We start from the raw sequence: 27,942 nt of genomic DNA, 5'->3' as shown, positions 1-27,942 counted from the left end.
ATCCGGTCTCAGACATTTAACACTTCCTAGCTATGTGACTTTGGGAAAGTCACTTAACCCAATTGCCTCAGGAAAAAGAAAAAAAAAGAATCCTTGCTTTTTATACTCTCTCATTTAGTGATCTCATCAGCTCCCAAGGACTTATTATCATTCCTATGCAGTTTATTTCCAGAATTATATATCTAGCCATCATTTTTTTCTCCTAAGTGCTAGTCTTGAATCATCAATTGCCTTTTGGATATCCCAAACTAGATGTCCCAGAGAATTTTCTACATTAAACTCAACTGATCCATTTCAACTTATTATTCTTTCCCCCAAATCCCCCTTTACCCATCTTCACTATTACTATTGAAATTAGCACTATCCTCCCAATTACCTATCCTTGATTCCTTACTGGAATTCACCTCACATATCCAATTTGTTGTCAAATCTAGTAATTTCTACCTTTACAATATACTTGATATGTTTCCTTCTCTTCCTTTACACAACCATATACCTAGCACAACCTTGATCACCTTCTACCTATACTATGGCAATAGCCTTCTAATTGGCCTTCCTTTCCTTTCTAATCCATTCTTTATTCAGCTGCTGGAATGATTTTTTCAAGTATAAATCTAAAAAATGTATCCCTCTACTCAACAAACCTGTGCCTCAAGGTCAAATATAAAGTTCTCTGTTTGGCATTTAAAGCCCTTCACAATCTAGCCTTTTAACTTTCTGACCTTTTTATACTTTATTCCATTTCTTCAATCTAATTATATGTCTATTTGTTTTTCCTCTCATGGCACAGTCCATCTCCTAGTTTTTCCCCCCCCACTGGCCATTTTCTTTTCCTAGAATATTCTATTCTCTCCTCTCCATTTTTTAGCCTCCCAAATGTCTAGACTTAATTCATATACTCTCTGCTGCAGGAAATTTTACACCATTCACTTTAAGATTACCTTCCATCTATTCTGTACATATCTTGTATGTACATAGTTATTCACATTGTCTCCCTCATCAGAATGAGAGAATCTTAAAAAAAAAATAGAGATAGTTGAGTGCAGGAAGGTTTTTTGGTTTTTGTTTTGGTAGAAGAGAGGGATTTATTTTCCTCCCTGTTTTCTACATTTAACACAGTTCCTGGCTCCATACTGAATGTATAATAAATGCTTGTTAATTAACTGAAAACATATTTAAACATCCATGCCAGAAGTCCACATATTACATACTAAGTCAGTCAATCAATAACCATTTACTATGTGGCAAGAAGGGTGCTAAACTATTAAAAAAAAAAAAACCAGCCCCTACCTTTGATGAGCTCATATTCTAACAGGAAAACAACATGCCAGTAACTATGTACATAAAGATAGATACAGAGTACATGAAAGAAAATCTCAAGGGGGTTGAAGTACTTCATTATTAACATTATTTCCATTATAAAGAATCTATTATTGCTTTCTGAATGCAAAGAGTATAATAGAAAAACTTAGTGAAAGATGTAATTTTCTCTCAGTATTAATAAATTAGTACAGGATATATTTGCATTTTGAGCTCCTAACATCTCATCCTTGTTGTTATAATGACCTTTAGCCTTATGTTTGCTATAAAATCTGTCTTATCTTAGAGGAACATTTATTTTTCAAATCAAATATTTGTAACTGTCCCCTTTGCCTGACCTGATCAGAATTCCATGGCTAATCACACAGGAGTGAAAGTAGAAGGATTTGGTTGTGCTCCTACTCAATTTGGTTCATGGACTTCTATTACCACAATTCAGGTATCATCATGCCCCTCTATGGATTTGAATGATATGAATTGAATTGGATATGAAAAATTTTCATCACAACTTCTTTTATATCCCCATTTTTGTTTCCTACTGTCTACCCCCTCTTAGAACTTTTGATTCACTAATATTCCAATCTCAGTCCCAAAGAGCAGAAATTTTGAAGATTAATGTCCAAGGTCCTCATTAATAATGTCTTATTTATTTTGGGGAGCACAACAACCTTAAGACACTGTAAAAAATACACTTAAAATTATGTTGGCAATTAGAAGGAATTAGAAGAAAGTATAGAATCTTAGAGTTGTAAGGGACCTCAGAGATAATTTAATCCAATCTAGGAATGAATAGTAATCTTTTTTTTGTTTGTTTTGACACTTTTGACAATTAGTTTCCATTTCTTCTTAGAGATCCTCAGAGATATTCAAGGTAGCCCATTTACTTTTGGACAATTCTATTAGGAAAGAGCTAACTCATTACATCTTTAGTCAAAGTGGCTGTGTGTTAGTTGAATTAGTGAGAAGAGAGGTTTGAAACAGGGATACCATTTAGAAGGTTACTGTAAAGGCATAGGCAAAAAAAGCAGCAAAAGACAAGAAAACAAGTTATTACTGCTTTGGGAAGAAGCTCAGTGAAAGAACAGACCTGAGACAGAAGAACTCGGTTTGAAACCCAACTCTGATGCTAGGCATGAGTAATGTAATAGTAGACAAGTCACTGCCCTGCTCTGAACTTCATTTTTGTCATCTGTAAAACAGGATTACATAATTCTTAGCTCCCTTATAGCTTTAACATTCAATGAATTCTGTAAATTATTAAAACAAAACAAAAAATACCCCAGCAAACAACTTTCAGTCTATATGCTGGAAATAATTTTTACAGATAACTCAATTTCCTATACTTTATTCATATGCAATGAGATAGGATGTTCAGAATTTTGTACCTGGGGCACAAAAGCCCCAAATATGAAGGTTTACTAATGGTCTAATAGACTGCACATTAAGGTAAATTTAACTTTAAAAGATTTTCAACAAGGGTATTAATTTTTAAAAAAGAGTTTGGGGATTAAATCTTAGTTAACAAAATCATTTGCTCAGAGCACTGGTTTCCTTGAGTGTTCAAGTGATACTCTATAATGAATATTTCTGAAAGGCAGCAAGTTATTAGAAAAAAATTAAACTTGGGGGTCAGAAATATCAGGGTTTTAAGGTCTTTGGTACAAACACCTTAGTAAAAAAAAGCACTGGATTTGGAATCAAAGCACTTGAGTTTGAATTTTAGTGTCTGAGTAAGCATTGCAAAGTCACTTAACCTCTGTAAAGTTTAAGTTTTTTCATAAGGAAACTGAGGATTTTGGATTAACAACCTTTCAGATCTTTTCTAGGTAAATGAGCAAGCAGTTATTAAGCAACTGTTATGCCTCAAACACTATGCTAAGTGCAAAGAATGTAAATTTTAAAAATAATACAATCTCAGAAGCTATATTTTTCAGTTCAATAAATATTGATTAAATGCCTACTATGAGTCAGGTACTCGGAGAAAATACAATAGAAGGAGGTGAGTATTTTATTTTGGAAAGTTATATGGTGGTTGACTTTATTTAAGCCATAGGCAGGGGTCCTCAAACTAAGGCCCATGGGCCGGATGGGGCAGCTGAGGACTATTATCCCCCTCACCCAGGGCTATAAAGTTTCTTTTTTTAAAGGCCCGCAAAACAAGGTTTTTATTTTTACTATAGTCCGGCCCTCCCACAGTCTGAGGGACATGAACTGGCCCCCTATTTAAAAAGTTTGAGGACCCCTGCAAGGAATAAACTGGCAAACTCTAGTTGTAATAATGGTTTTGACTTAATTGGGAAGAGAAAGATGGAGAGGAATAGGAAAGCATGTTGGAGTGTATATCTGAATTAGCAAAGTGGCAAAAGGATGGCTGCAGAATCCAGTGAACCATAGTTGGAGCCCACCTATATAACACTCACTAATCAGGATAACAGTTTTTGTGACTCTAAATCTTGACCATGACACTTGCTAAGTGTGTAAACTTGGGCAAATAACCAAATCTATCACGGAATGATAAAAGATAAACAACAACAATTTCTGAGCCTTAATTTACTCTTCAGTAAAATAGGGATAATTATATATTCACTACTTTGTAGGGCTGTTGGAAAGAATATGCTCTTTAAATTGTATATTATACACTATATAAATGTACATTACACTCATAACATTATATATGTTCTTCAGTCATTTTGGTAGAGTATTTTTAGCCTTCTATTCAATGATACACAAAAAGCATGCAGAAAGATATATTCACTAAAGAACACTTGCTTGAATTAGAAAACTTGCTTGAATAAAGTGCCTTATGACACTCTATATAGGCAAATAAAATTTGATGTACAGAAGACAAATGACCTGTATCTCATACCAAATCAAATAATTATCTAATAACATAGTATGATGGGAAGAACATTGCATGTGCAATCAATAGGCTTGAGTTCAAAGCCCAGCTTTGCTGTTTACTACTTGTTTGATTTTGGACATGTCATTTAACTTCTCTGGGCTTATAAAAGGAAGCCAGATGTAATAATCTCTAAGGTCCCTTGCATCCTTGAATCTGTGATTCTGGATCCACCAAAGGAATGATAAAGCTAAAAATGATGTTAAAGTTGCCATTCAAAATGATTAAAGTTTTTATTAAATAGAAAGTAGTGAATGAAGAAAGAATTCCCTGGAGAATTTAGCTAACATTAGTTTTCTGTTTTCTAGGAGATCTTGGAATTATCCCAGCTTCTAAATTATTGGGCAGGGAGGAAAATAAAATTCTTTCACAATTAGAAACAGAAATGAAAGGAGATTCTGTCTGTATGTGCTCTGGTTATCAAGTACCAATCAGAAGGGAAGCAGGTTGGCTAGTTTGTATCCAGAAGCAGTGCCCTTGTGAAGACTAGAACAAAGAAAGGCTTTTAGTGAGTTTGGAGAAGAAAAAATGGGCCAGTTTTTCAATTCCAGTTTCCTAATTTAAATTTAACAATTGCATAATCATGCCCAAATATGTTATGGGACTTTTTTTAGAGAATTCACTTAAGAGAAGAAAGCAGATTTATTAACAATGCCAATAGTCTTATCATGTTAGCAAAACGCCAAGTATAATTCTTCACTACTATTACACATATTAAAAAAAATTAATTTCAAAAGTCATGTGTGATTAGAAACTAGATCCATATGGACATTTTAATATGGATTTAAGGGTGGGGAATATCAACTGATATACACTGCATGACTTTTAGTATCGTATTTAATCTCTCTGGGCCTCAGTTTCTTCATCTATTAAATGGATTTAATAATATTGAGATCTACCTCATTGTGATGCCAGAAAGACTAAATGGAATAGTGTATGTAATACCCTTAGTAATAATAAATCACCAACAAACTGTGAATATTTCTATGATTATTATTTTGGAATGGGAGGTTAGATTATGCACCTTCTAAGGATTGTTCCTTCTAGCTCCAAGATAGTATGATACTTATTTCTTTAAAATGGAGTGGGAGGAAGTTATCTGTAAATCATCATGTACTGTTCTTCTGCATAGTGTGAAAGAACATTTTCTGCTCAAAAAACACTTAATAAGGATATATCCTCATCCTCATCCTCATTGTTACAATGTTTGTGTATGCTGTTACAAAAAGCCATCTTCTAGGAGTACAGAAAGCTCTGGAGCCTCAGATACTTTTATTCATGGAGGTGGTGATTTTAAGAATTTACCAATCCATTCTTTAGGCTATATTTCCAAACTCTAATCCTACTGCCATCCCTAGTTATCTCTACCATTCAAAAGTACCTAAAGAGGTAGCAATTTATAGGGATTTTGTGCTTCTTCTATCTCCCAAAACACCTCAAAATCCAGAGAAAGATTTCTGCCAACAACTTTGAAAGTCATTTAATTAACTTTTTTACAAAATGAAGTTATCAGCTACAGTCTGTCCTGACTAATAATTTTACATTGTGATTTTCATTAGCCATAGAAGACAGAGAATCTCTAGTTTTTACATAATATATGACTGAGCTGACGGTGATCTTAATGAGTTTCATAATTCCATCTCATTGCCTTTATCAGGCCATACCATTCCTTAAAAAAGGAAACAATATGACTAAGAAAAAGAATAGTGGATCAATCAGTGAAACAGATTAGGTTCATAAGACACAGTAATCAATTACTATAGCAATCTAGTATTTCATAAACTCAAAAACTCAAATTTCTGGGATAAAAACTCACTATCTGAAAAATTACTGGGAAAACTTAAAAATTATATAGCAGAAACTAAGCATTGACCAACATCTAACACCCTATACCAAGACTGACATGGGTTCATGATTTAGACATAGAAGATTATACTATAACCAAATCAGGAGAACAAGAAATAGTCTACCTCTCAGATATGTGAAGATAGAAGGAATTTATAGCCAAAGAAGAACCAAAGAACAGTATGAAATGCAAAATGGATTATTTTGATTATATTAAATTAAAAAGTTTTTTCCACAAACCATACCAACGCAGACAAGATTAAAAGGGAAGCAGAAAGCTAATGGGAAAAGATTTTACAGCTAGTGTAACAAGATAAAGACCTCATTTCTAAAATATATAAGGAAGTGACTTAAATTTATAAGATTACAAGCCATTCTCCAATTGATAAATGGTCAAAGGATATGAACAGATAATTTTCAGAAAAAGAAATTAAAGCCATTTCTAGTCAAATGAAAAAAAATACCCTAAGTCATTATTGTTTAAAGAAATGCAAATTAAGACATTAATAAATAATAAAACTCTGAGATACCATTTCATACTTCTCAGATTGGTTAAGATGACAGGAAATGATAATAATAAATGTTGGGGGGGATGTGAGAAAATTGGAACACTAAAGCATTGTTGGTGGAGTTGTGAACTGATCCAGTCATTCTGGAGAGTAATTTGGAACCATATATGCCCAAAGGGCTATAAAACGGCGTATACTCTTTGATCATATAATGTCTCTACTAGGAATGTATCCCAGAGATCATAAAAGAGGGAAAAGAACCCACATGTACAAAAATGTTTGTAATATCCTTCTCCTGTGCTGTGTGACAGCACATAAAATCAGTTAAGTATCAAAACTTGGTGATCAATAATGTCTTTTTTTCTCTAGTATCAAATTCATAGCTTATCATTATAGATCCATGATTACCAGATATGTGGAGGATCTTCAAGTTCCTTAGCACAGAGAGCTCATTAGTGTCTGGTACTCAAAGTCTTAAAAATATTCTCTAGCTCAACTAGCCTTTTTGATCTAATAGATAAGCGTTAGGGAATTCTCTGAGGTACCCAGAGGCACCTTAATCATCACAACATGACTTTGATGGGAGTGAGCAGATTCCTCTTTAGGGCAATATGAGCTGTACATAACTGTACATAACTGTAGTGACTTGTCTGGCCTCCTCAACCCTTTCTTTTTCCAATTTACCCCCCCCCCCAACATTTTTATAAAAATGAAATCATGAAATCATGAACTGTCTTGAAAGAGAAAGAAAACTTCACAAGAACAACATACAGTTTGAGTACTGGGGGTAAAAAAGGGGAGTGATTCTAAATGTTTTATGTTAGTGACAGTAGAGGATTTATAATCTTATTAGAGACTACTAGCTGGTACACTGGTCCTAGAGTCAAGAATACCTGAATTCATAGTTGACCCCAAACATTTTCTAGCTACAAGTAAGTCAAAGCTCAATTTCTTCAGATGTAAAACAGAAATAGTAACAGCACCCACCTTACAGGATTGGTTTTTGTGATGATCAAATGAGATAATATTTATAAAGCGCTTATCATAGTGTCCTATAGTAGGTGCTTAATAAAAGCTTGTTTTCTTTCTATATATATATATATAAAACCCTTGGATCTTTTCAGCATCAACAGGAAACCACCTTCTCCTTGAGCCAAGTTATAGCTCAACCACTTTCAAGAAAGTGATTCTCAGAGTCAGACAAAGACCTTTTATCTTATCTAAACTTTCTAACCTCTCAACACCTCACATTGTGGTCTGCACATTTAAATTTTACAACTTCTAGGCTCTAGTGGTAGATTTCATTGACCATGATCTGGTACTGGTTTCCAGTTTATCTGTATCTACTAGAACTTGTATTCTACTTGAGAATTCAAGGGCACTTCCATCCCATGATAAAGCAACAAAGTTCCATCCTTGAACAATAACAATAATAATAGTAATATTAACTTACATTTATATGGTACTTTTAGATTTGCAAAGAACTATATACACATTATCTCATTCAATTATCATGACAACATTGTGAGGTAGGAATTATTATCTGCATTTTATAAATAAGAAAGCTAAAAAAGAAAAAAGGATAATTTTCCAAAACAAAACAGAAAAACAAATAAGAAAACTGAGACTGTGAGTAATTATGTGACTTGCCAAAGATCACAGCTAGTAAATAGTGGAGGTGAGATTTTGAGCCTAAACCATCCTGATTCCAATTCTAGTATTCTCTACATACAATAGTAATTTAATAAATGTTTCTTGAATTCAAAGTGAGGCTTAGCAAATACCTAACTAATGGCACCTTAAAGATGATTTTGTAGATAGGCTGCTGTTGTAAGTGGCTGAAACTAAATGACTTACTTAAAATATCTGTGTGTATGTGGCTCAATCAAAATTGGTTCTCAAATATTTTCATTTCCCAATGATGCTGGGATGCATTGTCACAAAACTATATCAATATTACAAATGTACATTGTTCTAATGTTTTTTGGTAAGACTTTATCACTTCCATATATTATGTAACCCTTTTTCTGGGGTCTTCAGCAACCACTTTGAATTGTGCCAAACAAGCATTTTTCTGAAACCAAAGTATTCTTCCTTTTAGTTGATAATTTGCAGTAAAGAGTAAAAAGTATTTTGCAATGCAAAAAATCCTTGAACTCTCAGCATTATGATCACATTCTTATAATTTTTATCTAGACAACAACTAGTTGCTGTACATAATATTCATGTGTATGTTTGTATATGCAATTTGTGGTTAAAGTACATCTCCAAGGTTCTCTTCCAGCTGTAAAGAACAAAGTGAAAATAATACTAATGATATTCCTTACATATAAACAGAGCTGTAAGACTTAGGTTTATGGTCAGAGATTCTGGGTGAATGTCATGTATGTGTCCTGATAAAGCAAACTCCTAAGCTTCATTTTCTGCATTTGTAAAATGAGAGAGTTAGATAAAATGGATTCTCAAGCCTTTCCAGCTTAAACTTTATGATCCTATGACTCATATAACATTTTGATCAAGATTTTGGCCAAATTTAATTTTTTGTCAAATTTAATGCTAACCCCAAAGAAGGAAAAATTTTCTTAAAGTATGTTTTACTATTTCTCATAATTTAATTAGGAAAACTTCTTATACTTCCACTGTGAAAAAAGGAAACTATTCTACATTTTCTCCTCCATTTGGTCCAAGAGGCTAAAAAAACTGAAATAAAAAAGGTGACCTTCAAGAGTCAAACAGAAATGGCAGTAACAGTTAGGAGAAAAATTAAATTTGATATTTCATTTCCAGAGTGGGGGAAAAAGAACTAAAAGACATTTGCAGTGAGAGATCACCAATGGGTAGCCTGCATTTTACACTGAGATCCTTAGAGAGTCACAAGGCCCCCACCAGATTAGTTACCTTCCCTCTCCTGTAGCAAATTCAAAAAAGGATATATATGAGTGTCACACTAGAATATCACATACAGATAGGTTGCAATCTGCACATCTGTGGGGGGGAGGGGATAATGTTCACATTATTGATATTACAGATCTATTTGAGTATTCTAGTAGAATTGTCAAATATCTCAAGTGTGCTAACATTTATATTCTTAAAAAGGTGAACTATTGGTTATTTGAAGTTTTACTGTATTACCTATTGCATCTTTTGATTGAGACATCTCTGCAGTATTACTTAGCACAGTGCCTAGTACATAATTGGCACTTTGTTTCTTAAGTGAGTAAATGAATAAATGTTTAAGATAAAAATTCTATGAGTCATATGTCAAAGTATGGCTTTGTGAGCATAACTTACTTCCATACTGAAATTCACTATTTTGAAAACTATTTTATTCAATACATTAAATTCAACAAACATTTCTTGATGACTTACTTATTGTGTAACAAATATTGTTCTAGGCTTTCTTCTTCATGGAATTATTTACAGTCTAATAGTTTACCATGTGATCAATCATTGGATCTCTTCTGAACTCTGTAATGACCTTTAGCCCAGAAACTATGCTCTATTCGTCAAAGAATATCTTGGTAGTCACCATTCAGAAACTGGTTGTGGGCTTTTGGTTTTCTCTCTGCAGCAATTAAATTGACAACTTTATGACATTTTAGCAATACGATGTAGTGGGAAAAGCACTGAACTGGAAGTCATAAAGGAGAGCCCTGTCTCTAATACTATCATCTGGGCAGGCTAATGCACCTTTCTGAGTCTCAATTTCCACTACTATAAAATGACAACAATAATCTTTAAACTATCTCCTTCATAGAGTTTGTGAAAGGCAAGTACTTTGTAAACCATAAACTGTCACACTCTTGCAAGTTACTATTTATATTATTATTCTATCTTGAAAGATACAGACATAGGTAGGTACATGGAGTGTGCCAGGTATTCCTAGGCATAAAAAACATACATACCAGCAATCATTTCATTGTGGGCATGGGGCTGTCCAAGAGCCTACTTGGACTTCCGGCCAAGATGGCGGTAGGAGTAGGAGCAGCTTTCCTACTGTGCAGAAGACCCCTGGCTACTGGAGTCACCTTCCTCTCCCTCACAGTACTCCTCTTTCTTTTTATTTCCCACTAACTTCTCCCCTGCTGCTGAGATCCAAGTGTCAGAAAAGGTATATCTAATTTCTTGGTCACCCTGCCATCCTAACTTCTCTATTTTTTTCTATTTTTGTCTCCCTGCACGTCTTCTCCCTATAACAGTGGCACTTCTACTTAGCACAGTCCAATAACTGTCCTGGGCAGGGTCAAATGGGCTATCCGTCTTCCTTTTTCAAATCTGCAGGAAGTCTGAGATCCTGCACAGGGACTTAATACAGCTGTATGCAGCTGAGTCAGAAAAGTCACCTAAACTTTTTTCTTCTTTGATTCATGTGAGCACTCTATTTTTTTGTGATTCTTTCTGCTTTACATAGTCCTGGGACTCTGATTGGTATGTGCAAGGAAGGTGAAACAGTTAAAATTTTAAATATAACATGGATATGTCATAGATCAACAGTCTTTAAATTTACTTGCTAGTTCCTCATTCAAAAAGTATGGAGCCTAGAGCAGAACAAACCAATTGGAAAAATACTCATTTGGCCAAAAAAGAAAAGGTTGAAAACATTGTTCTATATTTTAAGAAAAGAGAAATGATTTGATTAAAAAAATGGTTCTTAACAGATTTTGTATTATTAAAATAAAACTGATTTTTTAAAAGTTATTTTAGTTTTATGAATAAAAATGTCATCCAGCCTCTGCTGCTTAACTAGCTTCAATGATGGTAAGTAAGCTCATTGCCTCATGAAGAAGACAGCTTATTCCATTGTTGAACAACAGTCAACAGTTTAAATAATGCAATAAAAAAAATAAAAAGTTAATTACTCTCCAATCCTAGAAACAACGTAGACTCTCCCCACTTATGAACAGGTGATATTATAAATGATCATGAACAGTGTACTAATATTTCCCCATAAAAACACTGTTGCTAGGATCTCAAATTAACCCACATAGGCCTAATCAACCTATATAATCTGTCAATCGTACTACAAAAACTAAGCATCATGGTTAACAATAACTCTATGGGAAAATAGATTAATATAATTCCTTTAGATAAAATCCTGGCAACAGAATCAGGAATTCCTCATCCTCCCTTTTCCCCATATTCTACAGAGTGGGAACAGGTCATTCTATGGCTTTAAAGACAAATTAGCTTTCTGTCCTCATCTTTTTTTTATTCTGGGCATTTATCCTATTTCCTTTCACTCTAAAACAAGTTTCCCTCTGTCTTGTTCCTTAAACATGTATAATCTATTTTGAAGTTTTCTAAGGACTATTGTTATTGGAATTTGCATTGGTAAAGAATTTACCACCTAGTAGTCAATTGGCTGGTGATAAGAATCACTGTACTTAGGTAGGCTGGTTCTTGAGCATCAGTCTGCCATCAGAAACAAAGTTCATTTCTGGGGACCATCCTTGAAATATTTCCAGCTTGACAAACCTACGAGAGTTTATGCTCAAGAACCTAGGATCACTACCATGCCATTATAAAGCAGAAAAATAGAATTCTGTGCTTCATAATGTAAAATAAGATCTTTTAAAACACTAATATTCTTCTCATGGACAGCTAGATGGTACAATAAATAGAGCATGGGGCCAAGAATCAAAGATGTGAGTTAAAATCTGGTCTCAGATCCTTGCTAGCTGGGTAACTCTGGGCAAATCATTTAACTCTTAATTTTCCTCAATTCCTCCTTTGTGAAAAATATGGACATGCTATAAAAGAAAATGACTAATCACTCCAGTATCTTTGCCAAAGAACTCCATGGATAAGTTCATGTGATCAAGAAGAATCAGACACAACTGAATGATTCAACAACATTTCTGGTTGTGGTACATGGCTGAAAATCAAGAAATACTACAAACTCTGAAGGATCAAAATTTTGGTTGACTCAGAGGACAGTGGGGTGAGAAGAGATATTACTATCACTACCATCATCATCATCATCATCGTCACCATCTTTAAGCAAGTATTGTAAAGGATTTTGTCAGAGGCTGGGAAAAGATGTCCTGCATGAAGCCAGAACAAAAAATAGCTAATGTGATTGCTGCACTTATAAAAATGGACTATTAAGAGATCTAGAGCCAGGATTGTTAAACTGGAATCTACAGAATTCTAAGAAATCTCTGGATAGATTTCAAGGGATCGATGCACTCACCTAGGAATAAAAATTGCATCTTTGTTTTCACTAAACACTAATTTAGATTTAGCATTTTTATCCAATTATTAAAAAAAAAACATTATTCTGAGGTGTCCCTAAGTTTTACTAGATCACCAAAGAGGTCCATGACACTAAGTCTAGATAGGAACTAAGAAGTTCCCATCTAGAGGAAGGCCCCAGCATGGTGGATATTTTTTTCTTTATGGTGAATATATTGGAGGACATGGATAAGAAATGAACAAACTAAAAAAGCTTGTGATCTCTGTTGGATCGTTGAGTATTATATATTATTGAGCTCATGGTATAAAAACAGGAGGGATGGATATGTGAGAGATACAGGCCAACCTGACAAACATCAGTTAAGGGACTATTTGTATTTCCTCTGAAAGAACATTCTGAAGAATGTTTCATAGCATACTTTCAAGGAAAGCCAAGAGAAAAATCTCATTTCACCTTTCTTTTCTTGAAATATTTCTTTTTCTTTGTGGACTTCTCTGAAAACACAGGAGGATTTTTAGCATTTATTGTATAAATGAGGGGAGAAAAAGTGTTTTTTTTTTTCTTTTAAAGATAGCTTCTCTCCTTTTTCCCTATTTAGTAAATGCCGTGAATAGTTTTGACCCCAAAGTTTCTAAATTTCCTTACTTGACACAATGGAAAAGATATGATTGTTGATAGCAAAAATACTTAATTTACATAAGATTCTAAATTTGCTCAGTGGTCCTCTTGCTCATAGTTTTCCATAAATCTTTCATAAGTGATATACTGTTTGCCAGATTTTCTACTACAGTAGATCTCTTAATATTCTGTGGATACCAATGGAATATATGGGCTATCAGTTTGGTTTCTGCTTTTGTCTCATGGTTGACCTAACTTCATTTCTAATCATACAAACATCCATTGTACTGCTTCATTTGAACAATTCTTGGTTAACAGTGGATTGTACAATCTTCTAAAAGTTATTCACACTATTGTTTTCCTTCTGTTAAATTCTGAGCCAAACTTATTATCTATGTACATTGTCCATACAAGATGTATGTACTGAATGACCAGTTAGTTGAGTTGCTTATCCAATTGTATATTAATTACTAAATGAAACTCTATAATCTGTTGCTTATGAAAACACATCTAAAAACCAAAGACTAGAATAAAAAAGAATATAAATGAGAGATTGAAATAAAATTTACTATGTATGAGATGAATCTTCTAAAGCAGGAATTGTAACTGTGATATCAGATAAAGAAAAAGCAAAAATTCACAATAAAAATAAATAAGTAAATTATTTTATGTTGAAAAGAACTATATATAAACAAACCAATGTCACTAATAAATTTATATGCTCCAAATGACATAGCATCTAAATTCATAAAGGAATAATAACTAAATTAACTGGCCTCAAACATCTGGTAACTCATTTCTGAGTTCATTAGCAATAATAACACAAGAATAGTTTGGAGAGTTTAAATACTAGTTCTCTCAAACAATAATATAAGCAAATATTTGAAATATAAACAAACAGGACAATGTAGAATTGAACAAATTAATAGAAAAATACAGCCAAAAGGCTTATGATAACTTATAAATAAAACCATTAAAAATATTCATATTCCTTAAAAGTCTAGGGCAAAATTACAAAAATTAACTACATATTAGAGCACAGAAAATTTGAATTCATGTAAAAAGGCAGAAATAAAGTCAGAAAAAAGGCCTTTCTTCATCAACTTAGTATTTCCTCTATGAATAGTTAGGTTGACTTCTCTTAAATAACTAGGATGTCATTTAGGAAGATATGCAATGTTCAGAGCCTTGATGCACTCAGTACAATGTTATATACACATAGAAGCATCTGGAAGACCTCACCATCAATGGAAAATCTCTTTCCCATGTGGATTCTGACCATGGAAAATCACAACTTCTCAGACAACTCTTTAAAATGTATAAGTTGCAAAGAAGATAATGTTCTACATTAATCACGAAAGTTTCTCCCTGGAAGCTTCCTTCATCAATGAAATTATAAATCTGATTAGGGGGAACAGAACAACAGTTACAAGTCATTCAATCTTTGAAGTGAATATTCTCCATTCCATGATGGTGGCAAATATCTTTGTGAGTATACTTCTTGCTAATTTAATTCTCAGTTGATACTAGTCAATTAATGAATATTTATTCTCTACTATGTTCCAGGCACTGTGCTAAGTGATGGTGATACAAAAAGAGACAAAAGATAATCCCTGTCCTCAAGAAGCTCACAATTTATTTACAAGACTATTAAACAATGTTGTCTCTGTCTTTATATCTTTCAAAAAATCTGATAAGAGTTTTGACAGTCATAGAAATCTCCTTGTTAGAAGAGAACCTTTTTGAAATAGAAAAAAAAATTTTTGCTATAGGAATTTTTTTTTTGCTGTAGATTTTTTTTAAAGTAGAAAATAAATTCTTTGGGAAAATCAAGAAGACTAAGGGCAGAACAGGGATCCTCCTGGTAGTCCAAGAAGATTTGAAGAAAGTCTCCAGACTGGGAATTAACCCATGTGAAGTGCAAATACCTCCAGGCTAGTTCCACAGAAACACTGAGAGCCCTGGGGTGAACTGAGTTTAGCTGGAGCCTCAGCAGGAACCACAGAAACTTTCATCTCCCAGACTGCTTGAGGAATTGGGATCTGAATCTGGAAGGACTAAGTAAACTTCAGTTGATTAGAATGCCAAGCCCAGCTGTGTGGTAGAAATGCAACTCTGGGGAGAAGAAACCAATTCATCCACTGAGTGCAGAAGCAGTAATGCAGGGATGATACTGGCTGCGGTACTTGCTGGATGATACAGCTTTTGATTTGGGGTTCCTGGTCATAGGGGAGAGCTGAAGTGAAGTTAGAGGCACTATCTCCTGACTCCATGATTAGAGGTGCTTACACTACTAACTTTTATTTTAAAAAAATGAAGAGGCAAAGAAGAAAGAACTCAACCATAGAAACTTACTATAGGAACCAAGAAGATTTGGGTTCATCTTCAAAGGAGTACCCTGTAGTAAAAAAAAAAGCTTCTATCCCAAAGACTAATGGGAAATGGCTTTCCACCCAGAGGGAATTTATAGAAGAATTAAAAAAAAGAATTTAAAAATCAAATGAGAGACATTAAGAAAAAGCTTAAAAATAAAAACCATCCAAGAAAAACAAGATTGGGGGGGGGGGCGGGAAATTAACCAACTAGAAAAAGAGATACAGAGTCTCAGAGATGAAAATAATTCTTTGGAAATTAGAACTGGAAGAGGAGAAGCCAGTGAAGCTATGAGAAAGCAAGAAATAAGAAAACAGATTATAAAGAATGAAAAAATAGAACAGAATGTGAAATATAAGAAAAAATGACAGATCTGGAGAATAGATCAAGAAAAGAAAATATAAGAATAATTAGATTGCCTGAAAGTTGTGATCACAAAAAGGACCTTGATACAATAATGCAAGAAATAGTCCAAGAAAATTGTCCTGAATTGATAGAATATGAAGGGAAAGTAGAAATAGAAAAAATCCACTATTCATCTCAATGAGATCATTTGTGGAAAACATAGGAATATTATTGCCAAATTTCAAAACCCCCAGATCAAAGAGAAAATTTTGCAACAAACAAGAACACAAAACAATTCAAATATGCTGGAGCTGCAATTAGAATTAGTATAGGACTTATCCACAGTCACAGTAAAAGACTGCAGGTCCTGGAATCAGATCTACCGACAATCAAAAGAATTAGGCCTGTGGCCAAAAATATCATATCCAGCAAAATTAACTGTAATATTGAATGAGAAAAAATGGACATTAAATGAACTTGCAGATTTTCAGGACTTTTTGTCAACCAAACCCAAATTAATAAAAAATTCAACATATCAGAATCAACATCAATTTCAAGGTACTCAACGCAAATTGTTTATGGGGTTTTTTAATATTGGAAGTGTATACCATATGTTTAAGATTGACATCAATAATAGAGTAGCTCAAAAGAAAGACTCACAGAATCAAGATAAAAATAGTAATTATGTTATATGTTATATACAGTAAATATGTTATAGACATCAGAGGCATTAGAGGGGAAGGAGGGCTTGTAATTCTGGAAATCTACTCACATTGGGTATATAATAATAGCAGGGCAAATTAAGAAGCAGAGTTAAAGCAAAGAGTCAGCAGGGATAGGAAATATATGTGTGTATATGTGGGGGATGAGGAGAGAGTGGTGTGTGTGTGTGTGTGTTTGTGTGTGTATCTACAAAAGTGTCCATAAATTGTTCTTAACTATAGTTTGCTTGGGGCTTATGGGGGGGAGGGGGGAAATGAAAGAGGAAAAAAAATAAAGTAAAAAAGGTGCACAGCAGAAATAAAAAGAGCAATTTATAGGGAAGTAGAGAAAAGATGGACATTCATGAATATAATTGCTTTTACTAATATATAAACTTTCTTGAACTGGTAATTTGTTTTTATATATTTTGAATCTTCCCTGATGTTCTGCTGAGCACATGACAATGTTCTGTTTTGTTTTGTTTCATCTTATTTTGATATTCATTTTCTGTTTTACTTTCTCTGTTTTTAATAAAATAATTATTTTAAAAAGCAACAACAAAGAAAAGGCAGTAGAATCTTTTATTGTCTACATCTTTTAGTCAGTTTTGTGACTGTTAATATGTAGTTTGCCATAAAATAATTTTGGTAAAAGTCTTCCTTCTCTCTTTTCATGCCTTTACCAAGAAAGCCTTATTGTGTATATAAATTATTCTTATAAAAAATTTGGTAAAGATAAGAAAATGTGAATGTGAATCAGTATTATTGGCATTGTTAGTCACTTTTCCTTTAACAATAGAGTTCAATATTATTTCTTTTTAAATTTTTTTAGCTTTTTTATTTTCAAAATGTATGCATAGTTTTTGACATTCATCCTTGCAAAATCTTGTGTTCCAATTTTTTTCTCTCTCCTTCCTTCCACTCCCTCCCTTAGATAGCAAGTAATCCAATGTATGTTAAACATGCAATTCTTCCAAAAGTATTTCTAATCCCTTGTTATTTTCCCCTTTCATATACTTAGAAAATTGATTTTTCAATGTCCTTAAAATCATGTTACCTCTGTAAAATTGACCTAATCCAGCTCCTTTTCCATCACTGCATTCTTTAGTGCCAATTCTATTTCCTCCAGCACCATATCAGAGTCCCAATATTGTGGTTCCACTATTACAGATGAAGAAAAAAGTTGGCTAAACAATCTTTGTATATCTTTTCCAGGTCTCATCTATTTGTTTTTTTCTTTCTAGTTTTAGCTTTAGAAGCCTTTAGAATAATTGTACATAGTTGGGTCTGACAATAAGATTTCTTTAAATTTGTTTTTCCTTCCCTTTTTCACTGTCTAATGAAGTAATGCTGCTTTATTATCTTTCACTGTCTGACATCATTAAATTTAACAAATTAATTTTTATTCTAAATGAATATTGACTTTGACTGCCATATCTCTCTGGCATTAGATTAAGAGTCGACTGTCTGATACAGTTCCTAGTGTCTCTTGGTCTCCATATTGTGGCAACAGATTTGTGTAAGTTAAATTGTCATAAGCATATATGTACATTTACATAATATATATGCATAAGCACATATATACATAGATACACAAAATATATAAATATATAGTCTGCATTGGTACCTATTCTTTTATCAATTTTCTACTCTGGTGTTGTAAACAATTTATTTAAATAGACCAAGTTAAGATTAGTCCCAATTGTATGCCATATCTTCTAATTTTTGTTCCTTTTTCTAATTTGGTACTGATTTTGATCTTTGTGCTAACAAATGGAGAGTCTGACGATATATAGTTGGGTGACTTGGAAATGACTTGCACAGTGGTAAACCTCTCATTTTCTGTTTGTTAAAATGTTATCATTTGATTTTTTTTTTGTTACTTACTATTCACTATATCCAGAACCTCCTGACTCTTCTTTCCTAAAAACATTCATGATGTTATTTTCCAACATATTTTCAATGCTTTCCTCTGTGTCCACCTTTACACTGAATTAACGAAGCATTATTTAATTATGTTTACTTTAAAGGGTCTTATAAAGTTTTTATCAAGACCATCCATCACAAATTCTCTTTTTTTTTATCTCACATCCCATGAAGTCATCACCTAGTATCTTTGTCTTTAGTCTCTGATGAAAAATGTAACGTTTCTTCTCACCAATGCAAAGCTGTCTATGCTCTTCATCTATTCCTAATTTTTTAGAACATTGTCCCTTCTATAATACTTCTATTCTAATCTTCAGTCTCTCCCCATTCACTGGTTTACAAATGTGCTCAAGTCTCCCCCATGCTTTAAAAAATTCTCCTATAACCTAGCATTCTTACTAATGTTCCATATTTTTTCCTCCTCTTCTCAGCTAACCTCCTTGAAAAATAAGTTTTACAGTCAGTGACTTTACTTCCTTCCTTTTCATTTATTCTTCAATCTTTTGCAGTCTGGGTGCTGATCTTACTCAACTGAAATTCACTGCTTTCTCCAAAATTGCAAATGATATTTTCAGATACTAATTATCAGGTCTAGTAATTTTTTCTTAAACCTCTTCCTTCTTGACCTTTCTATCTCACTGATTGGCTAACAATAGGTCCCAGTCCAAGCCTCACTAGGTCATTGTTTGGGCTTGATGGCTCAGAGTGAGTATAAATAGCAAATGTTTATGTTTTGGCCAGAAATCCTAAAGGTCTTCCTCTCCTAGATTATTTTTTTTATCAAGTAAAAGAAAGAATTTTCCCTCTCATTTCTTACCTAGTCTTAATCACTGAATGGGTGTTGCTTTAGAAACCGAAACATAGGAAAAACCTTAGCTTAAAAAGACCAAGGTTACCCACTGAATCTGGGGCCATCTCTTATCCATTCTGATCTATATCTTGTCACTATACTGATGACTCTGGAAGAGTGAAGCTGGTGACCTTGCATAGCCCTGACTCACTGAAATCCAATTCACTTGTAAGTCATGATATCATGTGACTTCCTGATGTCATTGGTCCTTTCCAAGAATGAAGGATAAATAACAATAGCATTTGACACTATGATCACATTTTCTTCCTGGCTATTCTCTCATTATTCTCTCTTCATTCTCTTCTTATGTAACTGATCTTTCTGTCTCCTTTGCTGTATTTTCATGCATAGCATGTCCATCAATTGTGAATGAATCTCAAGGGTTAGATCTCTTTTCTCTTAATTCTCTCTTTCTTAGTTCCCATAGGTTCAATTATCAATCCTATCTTGATGATCTGTATACCTACATATCTAGACTTAGTTTCAGCCCTGCATCAGTAAAAGACTACTAAACTGAATTTCAAATCAAACGTCCCAGTGAAACAATATGTTCAAAGCAGAATTTTCCACCCTTCTCCCCAAATTCATTCTTATTATTGTCAAGGGTGCCCCTCCTTCCACTCAACCAGTTTTCTCACATTTGGTGTCATTACAATTCCCCACTCTCATTCACTGCTTATAGCCTATAAACTGCCAAATATTGTCCTTTCTACTTTCATAATATCTCTCTTTCTCTCTACTACTTTTTTCCATCCTACTTCAGGTCCTAATTATCTCTCACCTGGATTATTTAAATAATGTCTCATTGGGTATCTGCCTTAAATCTATTCTCACTGAAATCCATTTTCCACATAGTTACCAAAGTGAATTTCCTAAAAATACAGGTCATTATTATGAACCTCCTACATAAGAATCACAGGATTTAAAGTTGGAAAAGGTCTTAGAGGGAGTTCAGAAAGAGGGACTGAAAGGCTCCCTATTACCTCTAGGATCAAATATAAATTTGTCTATTTGATATTTTTAAAAAGATCTTTATAACTCAATTCCTTATCTTCCTAGTATTCTTACACATTATTCTACTCCTTTTATACATTTCTTTCTTTCATGGATTTCCATAACCACAGAATTCATCACTATGTCTGTTGGTAAGCTTTTCCATCCCCTAAGAAGTGGGTAAAGTCTATTTTTGAGTACGTACTCAAAGCCCTTCCAGTATGACAACACATATGGTCCCCTGGGAAATTAAGGGTCAGATACCTCTATGCTATGATGAGGCAGCCGACAAACACTTTGTTTACTATTACTTATACATTATGTAAATACAGAGACTTGTAGTTAAGCTACTAAAGTTTGCTCATGATCTTAATCAGTTAAGGAAACTAACTTAAGAGTATGTCTTTCTGGTCTCCTCTAGCCTAATGCTTCATAATGCTGTGAGAGAACCTTAGATTCTCAAAAGATTATATCACTTCAGGGTCTTATTAGATTAGAAAAGCTCTAAGTACATTTCAGAAATTTATTGTGTTTCTGTCACTGGAGAAGCATTATGACTAAATGCAGCAAAGTTCATCATCATAAAACTAGTCATTAGGTAATAGTTTTGAAGAGGGGACCCCCGAACTTGGCAAATCCTGGAAGGAGAAAATCTTCAATTTTGTCTCAATAAGAGACTTTGCCCCATGTCTTTTCCCTTAAATGAATTTAAGTTCCAACTGCTTGAGGGGGGAATGATTCCAAACATGCTAGCCATGTGAGGACCCTCTGTCCACTGGACCCTCTGTCCAGTACCCTCCTAATCTCTACCTTCACCTATCTCCTACTTCCAAATCCAGTAATAAACCTCGTTTATCAATCTAGCTCTCGTGCCAATAAATGCTTCTATTGGGGACTCACACCGCTACTAGACCTCATTTACCACCGTATCCTTGCTCCGAATCCAGAGGGGTTGCAGGGGAACTCCTTTTGACTCCCTGTACCCAAAACCTGCTACTAGACCTCAACTTAACCCTAATTTCATTTAGGTACCTCAAATTTAGACCTCAACAGTTTTACTGACTAAAGCAGGTCATAAAGGCTGTTTCTGAGGCAGGAAGAGACTGTAACTCTTATCAGTGGAAGAAGTCACACCAATGAAATCACATATCTTTCAAGAAAGTAGACTAGTAACCCAAAAATCAATTTAAGAGGATGCTTTGTCTGAAATTTTTGTGTAGGAAAAAGGCAATCAATTTGTTACAAAGCAATTTGTAAACAAATGTTAGCTGTTGATGCATTAAGGAAATAATTTGTCCATCTAAATAATAAGATAAGGAATGTTCCCCTTCTCACCTCAGACCTCCAGGTAGTTATATTACAGATATGATCTAATTCAAATAAGGAGAAGAAGCATATAGTGAAAAAGATTCTTGAATTTCAATAAAAGGTCAAATCCTAGTTCCCTTACTTTCTACAGTTCTGAATATAAGCCATTTCTTTTCAATTTTCTAAATCCCATTTTCCCCCTGCATTTAAAATGAAATGATTGAAGTAGATAACCTCTAAGACCTTTTCCAACTCTAAATTCTATGACCCTGTGTAGGAAGTCAAATATTAACTTTGCATCACAGAGAAAAAAACTCATAATGAAGTTATTAGGTACTTTTTTCAATAAACATCCATACCTAACTCCTATGAAAATCAAAACCCAAGTATTTCCATTGGTTTCCATTGATTTAGCAGATTCATTGGACATACTACATCTAAGAAATGGGAACTACATAGAGTTCTTTGGGAATGGGAAGCAGTCCTACTCTACATCTCCTACTTTTACCTCTCTTGCTGTCAACAAACATAAAAACTGCCATACCAGACCAGGTCTATATTTATTTTATGAATGAAAGAATATGAATAATGAAATAAATGAAAGAATAAAAATATGAATAATGAAATAAAGTGTACAAAGGAGAACAAAAACTATATTAAAGAAATACAGATATAGTCACCTTCTCATGCTAAATTTTCCCATATCTCAACACATTTTTTGCCCCTAATAACTACTTAGTGCAGAATGAGTTGTGAGGTCATTTAAGTATGTTCACTCTCAAAGTATACATAAACTGTAGGAAATGTGATCTTTTTCAGAATAACTTAGTTGAAGATTTCTCAAGATCTTTTTTCAAATTTAAGTTCAATGCCCGACTTGTAATCTCTCAAGTAGGCCAAGAATCACAAGGGGGAAAATGGAAAAAAAAAAAAAGAGGAAAGAAGGGGTTGTCCATGGTTATGACTGCTTAAAATGTACCACAAAATAGTAATCATTAAAATGATTTGGTACTGGTTTAAAAAAAGAGAGAAATCAATCAATAGAACAGATTAGGTACATAATATGCTTAAGCAAACACAGTTGCATAGTGTTCAATAAACCAAAAGACTCCAGGCAAAAGAACTTTATGTACAAAAATAATTACAGTAGCTCTTTTCATGGTAGACAAAAATGAGAAAGTAAGGAGGTATCCACTAACTAGGCAATAGCTAAAAAAAATTGTGCTATGAATGTAATAAAATATTTTTGTGCCATGAGAACTGAAGAAATAAATAGATAGTTTCAGAGGAAACCAGGAAAACTTCTGTGAACTTTAAAGCAGAATGTATTGAGAATAGCTAAGAGAACAATTTATATAATGGTAACATTGTAGAAAAAAAGTAACTTTGAAAAACTTTACAATTATAATGAATACAATGACAAGCCCCAAGTCCAAAAAAATAAAGATTAAAGAATTGAAGATGAAACAGGTTACTTAACTTTGACAAAAAAAGAGATGAACTTAAAATGCAGAAAGAGATATATTTCTGGACATAGTGAGGATAAATTTTTTGCTGAATTATGCAGTTATATTATAAGTACTTTTTGTGCTCAATGGAGGAATAATGATAGAGACATATTAAAATGCTTGTTAATTAAAAAAACATAAAGAATTAAATCCTCCAAATATTTTTTATTGCTTTTAGAACCAAAACATTAAGAAAAGAAGGATATTTGTAATGATGATTGCCAAATTACAGTATAAAATATGTATTTTCCCCCATATAGGCTGTACAATGTCAGATGCCAAAAAAACAGAAATTTGCTAGGTAATCACTAGCTGGAATGAGACAGATTTAAAGAAAAGACTATTCCTTCGCACTTGTAATAATGATGATGATTCATGATGATGCCTTTCATTTGCTAAAATTCAATAAAAACTCTGTGACATGATTATAGAAATAATGCTGGTGATTTTTCTGAGAATTGCTTCTAAACAAAATGCTAAAAAGAGAATATTTGTCAAAAATTTTTTTACTGTAATACATAATGGCCTCAGTAAAGGTTTAACCAAAAGAATGATTTCCTATTGATGTCTATGCTCCTATTAAAAATTAATACCATCCCAGAATACTACAAAGCCAGCCCTTTAGTGAAATCCACACTAATATATACACATACAAAAGACTGGTTTAATCATCCACATTAAAAAAAAAACAAAGTGGATAAAAAAAAAATCCCTTGCCTAGATTATGATATACAAATAAACTGGCATTCTGTTGATATGTATCTCACAGTTACAGAATGTAAAAATTGAAAAGCACTTCAGAGGTCATCTAATCTCACACCTAACAAAAGTCCATTCTATATTTTCCCTATCAAGGAATCATTTAAACTCTGCTTTAGTGTCCCTAATGAGTCTAATGGATTTTTGAGGCAGCCCATTCCAGTTTTATAAAAAACCTAATTGTTAAGTTTTTCCTAATATTAAAATAATCTACCTTTTTGCAGTATCCTGCATCCTCTGAAATTGAACGTAAGTCCAATCCCTTATAAATATTATAGTTCTCTTAAGACTTCAAAGACAGCTATAATACTATCTCAACTGTTCATGTCTTTTCTTCTCCATTTCAAACACCCCAGTCTCTTTAACCAATCCTATATAGATAATATATTCTATATTCTCTACTATCTCCATCACTCTAAACAATCTAATTCTCTAAATGTAGCTTAGGATGGCATTTGGATATCAAGAAAACTATGGCAGCCTTTTGGGACTGACACAAGTAACCAAAAAGTTGCCTATTCTTTTACAACTGGTGAACCATCAAACATGCCCTATACATTTACAACACAGGGCTTTATAGGCAAAGCAAGCAGTATAAAGAGTGTCTTGGGCTGGGCCCTAATTTTTAAAAAGGAATTGGTGAGGCTACATAATTGCTGGTGCTTTTCTAAAACTACTCCCCCTCAATAAAAGCTCATGTCTTGAAAAAAAAAGACATTTTCCCAGTTATGTTATATGACTAAGAATCATTTAACATCATGATTTCAGAAGAATCAAAATGACAAATAATTCAAAAAACAATGGAAAGATGCATGGTGGGTTTAAGTAAACTGCAGCATATTAGTAACAATGATTTGCAGTCCAGAAAAGGTATAAAATACTTTAAAAACTTGCATGAACAGAAAAGGAGATGAGTCAGTTATTATACAGCCAGAATAAGATCACAGATGACAGTCCAAATAGTACACTGGTAACAGTTAGAAAAGATGAATCAAAACATGGGATCAGAAGACATGGAGAAATTTGGGTTTGAATTAGCAGAACTACGCATACCAATAAAATAATGGAACCACCAAAGTACCAGGATTTTTTTTTCTGTTTGCTTTCATATTGGAAAGAGTAGTAGTTGTTATTAGTGTTTGATTTGTAGTTAGTGTTTGAATCTTAGCTCTGTCATGTGTGTGACTTTGAGAAAACCACTTATACTTTCTGAGTCTTATTTCTTCATCTGTGAAATGAGAATGTATGGTCCCTTGCAACTCTAAACTGATGATTTCTCTTATTGAATTTGGTGGAATTTTAGAGCTAAGAAGAAAACTTGGAGATCATCTACCTCAGCCTTCTCACAGGACAGTTAAATTAAGCAGAGATCAAAGAGATAAGGTAACTAACTTATTCTAGTCCCTGCTAACATTTAATGACAAATGATAGATTATAACACAAATTTCTTGCCTCTTTCCATTATAACATGCTCCTAGCATCTCACTTCTTTTCTGATGAGTCTGAAGCTATTTTCCCACACAGAAATAAATGAATAATAACTATTAGAACACTCTTCAATGATTTCTTAACCTGGCATTCAAGAGCTTCTACAACCTAGCACTTCCCTACATTTCTAGCCTTTTCATATTATTCCTTTTCACATATAGGCAACCAGATGACACAGTGGGTATAGACCAAGACTTTGGCTTTAGACACTTAGTAACTATGTGAACATAAGTAAGTTACTTAATCTCCTTTTGCCTGAGTTTCAGCATGTTTTAAATGGGGAATAATAATAGACATCCACATCTCAAGCTTGTTGGAGAATCAAATGAGTTAATATTTGTAAAGCACGCTGCAATCTTAAAATGCTATATAAATGCTAGCTATGATCATGACAATAAAAATTTTCTCTATACTCTGGTCAAACTAGATTCAACAGATTGCATACACATCTCACACTTTTCTTTCTCAGCTCCTAGCACAGTGTCCTACACAAGACAATAATTTAATAGATAATTGTTGCATTTGCTCAGAAGATGCTCTACCTAAGCATAGCTATGTTACACATAGTAGGGGTACCTATGAAGGAATGGAGGGTTTAGAATTGGGTCTTCCTGTGGGGCTTTAGTATCCTTTGTGTGTGTGGGGGTCTGAATTTATGATTTCATCTTCATTTATATAACCTAAAATATAGAAACTTCCTTTACCAATGCAGATTGGCAACTCTTCTGTAATTTGTTTTCTAAGAGAATCGTTGTTATATTTAAAGATTAAGCGAGTCCCTATGTGACCACAACAGGTAGTATATGCCAAAAAGTTGGATAATGAACCCAGTTCTTCATCATAATCCACAAGCATTTATTATGCATTTATGTGCCAGGCAGCTCCAAGGGTTAGACTTCTACTTACTACATCATGCTGCTTCTTGCTTTAGGACTTTAAAACAGAAAAAAAAATTCCTCTCAAAGAATTAATAGGCTTCATGCTAGCTTATAGAGAGAAGGGGAAAAGAAGTAGTAAATCTGTGTCCTTAAATGGTTTCATTTAGTAAGTATTTATTGAATTTTTATTATGTGCTAGTTGAGCGCTAGGATTCTTAAGCAATTTAAATTTTTTTCTCCTAAAGAGAAGAAAAAAGGAAATGTGTTGATTTGTGCATCTTCTCATAATATACTCCTTTCTGCCCCTTATTTCTCTTTTGTGGATAAACTATCTAGTTCTTTGAGAGAGAAAATAAAGGGGAAAAACACACACACACAACTACTAGCACAGCTTTGAGGCCAAATATCCTTTTGTTTAAGATAGTTCCTCCTGGCCTTCTATCATGAATAGAAAGCCATCCAATGCAAGGTCATTCTGTTTATTCATAGCACTCTCAAGACAATGAAATCTTTGCATCAAGGACTCAATCAAAGAGAATAATCTGATATTCACAAAGGAAGTCTAACAATAATAATATGCTTTGGCAGGCACAGCAGGTAAGAATGATAGCATTCCATGCCAATTAAGGGTCTGGATATCAATGGGAGTTATGATTCTTTTTCTAGGACATGGTCAATGTAGGGGTTATAATAGCAATCTAGGGTAGAATTAAAATACTAAGTTACGAGAAGACCATGGCTAAACCCTGAAGCCTTAGGTATAGATTGAATTCTGCCTCAACCACAGATAGACAAGGAATTTATCAGATATATATATAAATAAATTTAGGTAGAGAGTATAACTTCTGCCTATATGTTAAGAATTTTCCTAACTGGGGGCTTAAAGCAATTATGATGAACTCAGAATTTTTAATCTAAAATAAACTCCCCCAAACCAAAGTAGAATGAATCAAATGGATAAACCTAGGGACAATTTTCTTGCCCAACCCCCTTCCTTAACATCCTCCCATCTGCCTCCCCCACCTCTTAAAATGAGTTAATTATTTAAGAATGTATTTTTAAACTATCCATCAAAAGAAAGGATACTACAGTAGTTTTCTATACTTGGTTTCTAAATGAAAACTCTGCATAAGTTAATTTAATCATTATGGAAATCAATCAACAAGTATTTATTAAGCATGTACTATGTGTGAGAGACTAGTGATAGATACAAAGTTAAAAAACAAAATAGCGCTGATTCTTAGGGATCTTACATTTTATCATGAACAATTTGCTTTATCAAACATAGTGAAAGAAAATAACTTATGGGAAATGGTTGAATTTATAGAAATCTTCTCTTAATAGTTTCTGTGGAATATAAAAAGGTTTTGCTGTTGTTATTATTAGAAGAAATTCTAACATTTAAGTTCATTAGTCACAATGAATT

The 27,942-nt window shown here is 33.5% G+C and overlaps 1 protein-coding gene across 2 annotated transcripts in view; it reads right to left on the bottom strand.

Annotated features, from left to right (window-relative positions):
• The window catches only part of ELOVL2 (ELOVL fatty acid elongase 2), a 97,997-nt gene that overhangs the window by 50,409 nt on the left and 19,646 nt on the right, over positions 1-27,942 (bottom strand). The window lies entirely within an intron of this gene.

Source organism: Sarcophilus harrisii, chromosome 1 (genome assembly GCF_902635505.1).
Source record: "Sarcophilus harrisii chromosome 1, mSarHar1.11, whole genome shotgun sequence".
NCBI lineage: Eukaryota > Metazoa > Chordata > Mammalia > Dasyuromorphia > Dasyuridae > Sarcophilus > Sarcophilus harrisii.
This window is presented reverse-complemented; position numbering and strand designations above follow the sequence as displayed.